The sequence below is a fragment of the Penaeus chinensis genome, chromosome 3 (assembly GCF_019202785.1).
Source record: "Penaeus chinensis breed Huanghai No. 1 chromosome 3, ASM1920278v2, whole genome shotgun sequence".
In the NCBI taxonomy this organism is placed as follows: domain Eukaryota; kingdom Metazoa; phylum Arthropoda; class Malacostraca; order Decapoda; family Penaeidae; genus Penaeus; species Penaeus chinensis.
Genome location: NC_061821.1, coordinates 24,752,558 through 24,757,557, shown reverse-complemented (window position 1 = coordinate 24,757,557; position 5,000 = coordinate 24,752,558).

Sequence of the window (5,000 nt, the reverse complement as noted above, 5' to 3'; positions counted from 1 at the left end):
CCTGTTTCTTTACCACCCTTCGCTCTGTTAGCTTACCTTCTTTCTCTTTGTCTCTCTATCCCCCTCCTCCGTTTCTTCTCCCTGTCTCGCACCCCTTTTGCCTGTCTACCTATTCCATTCTTCCTCCCCTTTTTCTCTATCCTTTCTCTGTCTATCTAACCTGTTAAACCTGATTCCTTACTTTCTCTCCCTTCCCCCCTATCCCTCTCTCTCTTTGTCTTCCTACCTCTCCCATTCCCTGTGTCTCTGCCTTCTTCCACCTTTCTCCCTATCCCTACCCTTCTCTCCCTCCACTATCCTCCTCTCCATTCTCCTTCCTTCCTCTACCCCTCCTTCTCCCCCTCTCGCCCTCCCTCTATCCTCTCTCTCTCCTCTCCCCCCTCCCTCTACCCCCCCCCTCCCTACTCTCCCCTACTCCTCTACCCCCTCCCTCTCTCTATCCCCCATCCCTCCCTATCTCCTCTACCCCCTTCTCCATCCTCCTTCCTCCCTCTCCCCTTCCCTATCCCCCTCTCAACCTCCCTCTATCCCCTCCCTTTATCCTCTCTCTCTCTCCTCGCCCTCCCCCTCCCCCCCCCCCCCCCATCAATTTCATCCATCAGTCACTCGACTTTATATTACTTCCGTATCCTCCGCTTAAAGCACAAAGGGGAAGCGTGTTCTCAAGCTGTCTCATTTGAACGGTCGACGTAGACGCGGGGGCCTGGCTACATGTCAATCACGCGTCAGTCGGGGAGGGGGGGCGGTCTAGGAGGACGGGGGGTGGGGGGGATCTAGGGGGACGAGGGGGGGTATTTAGTGGGTGGGGGGTCGGAATCTGGGGGGATAGGTTGGGATATGGGGAGGGGGGGTTGGAATCTGGAGGGTGGGGACGGAATCTGGGTGGGACGGGGGTTGGAATCTGGGTAGAGGGGGTTGGAATCCGGCTATGGAATCTGGGTGGAAGTGACTGGAATATAGGGCGAGGGGTTGGAATCTAGGGAAAGTGTGTTGGAATATGGGGAGAATGGGTTGGAATATAGGGAGACGGGGATTGGAATTTGGGGAAGGGTCTGGAATCGGGGGGGGGGGGGACGGGAATTGAAATCTGGGGAGATTCGTTTGCAGTCGGATGGTTACGATTCGTTCTTGCTTGGGTAATTGTGAACTTTGTGTTTCTCGCGTTCTCTTTTATTTTTTTTTTCTCTCTCTCTCTCTTTCTCTCCCTCTCTCTCTCTCTCTCTCTCTCTCTCTCTCTCTCTCTCTCTCTCTCTCTCTCTCTCTCTCTCTCTCTCTCTCTCTCTCTCTCTCTCTCTCTTCATTTATCTATCTATCTATATATTATATATATATATATTTACATGTATGTATACACACACGCACATAAACATATATAATATGCAAATATGCATACACACATCTACAGTCGGACTGACAGACAGACACGCATTTCCAATAAGAATAACAACTGTAACAAATGGAATTCATCACATTATTTATCTATTTATTTATTACTCTCTCTCTCTCTCTCTCTCTCTCTCTCTCTCTCTCTCTCTCTCTCTCTCTCTCTCTCTCTCTCTCTCTCTCTCTCTCTCTCTCTCTCTCTCTTTCTCTTAATTTCTCTCTCTTTCTCTATCTTCATTTATCTATCTATCTATCCGTCTGTCTATCTATCTATATATTATAAATATATATTATATATATATATGTGTGTGTGTGTGTGTGTGTGTGTGTGTGTGTGTGTGTGTGTGTGTGTGTGTGTGTGTGTGTGTGTCTATATATATGTATATATTTATATATATATATATATAAAAGGTATGAATGAGAATGAATATCTTCACAATACAAGAGATGTAAATACATCTCTTGTATTGTGAAGATATTCATTCTCATTCATACCTTTTATACATTTGTCAACATGAACGCGGTTCATATATATATATATATATATATATATATATATATATATATATATATACATGTATGTATACACACACGCACATAAACATAAATAATATACAAACAAGCATACACACATCTACAGACGGACTGACAGACAGACACGCATTTCCAAACCCATACATGCGCACAAAGTAAAGTTCAAAATTACAGCGGCCAAAACCGCGCCACTTAAAGGGAAATTTGCAACCAAGCATAGTAATTCGCTTCCAGTTCAGTGAGTCAGCTGATTCTCGCATGTCACGTGACCTTGAAGCAGCGGTGTGTGTGTGTGGGTGGGGCTGGTAAAGGGGGGGGGGGGTGTAGAGAAATGGGTGTACTTTATGTAATTTTAGTTTGATATAAACTTCTATATTTTTTTTCTTTCTTTCTTTCTGACAAATTGTTCTATATATATTCTTTCTTTCTTTCTTTCCTTCGTCTTGTATGTGTTTTTTTCTTCTCTTTACTCTTTTTTTTTTATTTTATGTGTTTTCTTTTTCTTTTTCTCTACAATTGATAAACACTGTAGCTGAAACTAATCATTTCTCGAACTAAAATGCTAATTAGCGAATTGCGCATTCCACGTTCAGAACACGAGGGCAAAATAATCATCTCACATCAATACAAATCAAAGGAACTTAATAACATACGATTCGCCATTCCAAATCCTAATAACAGTCAATAATTGCAGTATACATGATTCTTCTAATCTCCTCGTAATTCTCCTAGAAGATTCGAATCCCTTATTTCACACAAATTACCTTTTTTGTGTGTAATTGAATACGTTTAACCTCATCCTCCCTTGCCTCTCTTCACCTGTTTATGCCTTGACCTCTACGTAGGGCAGAAGGTCACGGTCATGGGCGGGCTCTGAGCATAGGGCTTTTTCTATTTCTAGCTGTAACCACCCTCTTTTTAGTCCCTTTTCTTGTTTTCATCTGTATTTGTCTATTATCTTTTATTGTTTTCTGGTTTGCTTGTTTACTTTTTGTTATATAGTCTGTTTGGTTGATTGGTTGTTTGATTGACTGTATCCTGGTCTTGATTTTCGTTTGATTGTCTCTCTGTTTACCTCTGCCTCTGTTTTATTGGTTGCAGATTCATGCTTCTTAATTAATTAATTAAGAAGCATTAATTAATCTCTCTCTCTCTCTCTCTCTCTCTCTCTCTCTCTCTCTCTCTCTCTCTCTCTCTCTCTCTCTCTCTCTCTCTCTCTCTCTCTGTCTTCCCCCCCCCCTCTCTCTCTCTCTCTCTCTCTCTCTCTCTCTCTCTCTCTCTCTCTCTCTCTCTCTCTGTCTTCCCCCCCCCCTCTCTCTCTCTCTCTCTCTCTCTCTCTCTCTCTCTCTCTCTCTCTCTCTCTCTCTCTCTCTCTCTCTCTCTCTCTTTCTCTCTCTCCCTGTTACTCTCTCTCTTACTCTCTCTCTTACTCTCTCTCTGTCTGTTAATCTCTCTCTCTCTCTCTCTCTCTCTCTCTCTCTCTCGCTCTCTCTCTCTCTCTCTCTCTCTCTCTCTCTCTCTCTCTCTCTCTCTTCTATATTTCTCTCTTTCACTCACTCACAAGCTCACTCACGCAGTCACTCTCTATCTCCCTCTCTCTCTCTCTCCCTCCTCCCTCCCTATATTTATCTCTCTCTCCGTAGGCATGTGTGCTCTAGATCCGGGTACTCAATATCTGCCCTTTGTTAAACACTGCTTACTGTCAATAACCTTTACGGATGCTCCTGACCAATATGATGAGCTGTCGTTGGGTAGTGTGGAGGCTGGTGTGTGGGCGGGTGTTTTTTGTGTAGTCAGTGAGTGTACATCTGTGAAAGATATGTGATGTTTAGTGCAATGCATACTGTAGGCTTCAATGCCTGTATTTTTATTTATAGTAATGAAAAAGAAAAAGGGATGAGTCATTAAAACTTTATATTCAGGTGTCCATAAAACTATATATTCGTCTGATTAAATTTATCTAATGTCATTTTGAATTCAACCTTTCTTCCATATATATTCATATATAAACAATGATTAGATCCTTAAGCCTATCAAGATCTGAATGGAGCATATCCGGAGAGAGAGAGACAGAGGGAGTGAGAATTAGAGTGAGAGAGGGGGTGAGAGTGAGAGGGGGGGCGAGAAGGAAAGAGAGAGAAAGAGAGAGAGAGAGAGAGAGAGAGAGAGAGAGAGAGAGAGAGAGAGAGAGAGAGAGAGAGAGAGAGAGAGAGAGAGGGGGGGGGGAGAGAGAGAGAGAGAGAGAGAGAGAGAGAGAGAGAGAGAGAGAGAGAGAGGACGAGGAGAGACGCGAGAGAGAGAGAGAGGAGGGGTTGTGAGAGAGAGAGAGTGAAGGGAGGGAGACGAGAGGAGAGAGAGAGCGAGAGAGGAGGAGAGGAGAAGAGAGAGAGAGACGAGAGACAGAGAAGGGAGAAGAGAAGAGAGAGAGAGAGAGTGAGAGAGATGAGAGAGAGAGAGAGAGAGAGAGAGAGAGAGAGAGAGAGAAACAGCCAGTCAGGCAGACAGCCAAGCAGACAAGCAGAGAGAGAGAGTTTGTACATATGTGCATGCCTGTTTGCCTGCGTGCATGTGCAAGTAGGGCACGTCGTCCTGCCAAATCGTCTCGCCCTCCGACCTATGTGTTGAGGATGCCCAGAGGACCCACACACAGATACCATATACAGTAGGACTCACACGGACTGGAAATCCCCTTCCCCTTCCCCCTCCTCCTCCCGCTTCCCTCCCCCCCCTCTCTCCCCAAACCCTTCTCCCCTCCTACCCCTCCCGGTTCCCCCTCTCCCTCCTCCTCCCCCATCCACTCTCCCCCCCCCCCCCCCTTGATCTAGTTTTTGTTTGTGGATGAGGCTTACGTGCGTGGGGGGAGAGGAGCAAGGGGGATGTGTCCTTATGTGGTGTCCAGTCAGTGCACCTTAGGATGTAGGGTGTCCTTTGAAACCTCCTGTTTACCCTCTTTCCTTTAGCGTACTGTTTGGAAGGATGTTGGGATGTTGCGTCATTCCTGCTTGTCATTCGATTGTCATATTTATTCTTCTTCTCTTCTTCTCTTCTTCGCTTCTTCCTTCTCTCTCTCACTTCTCCTAAAC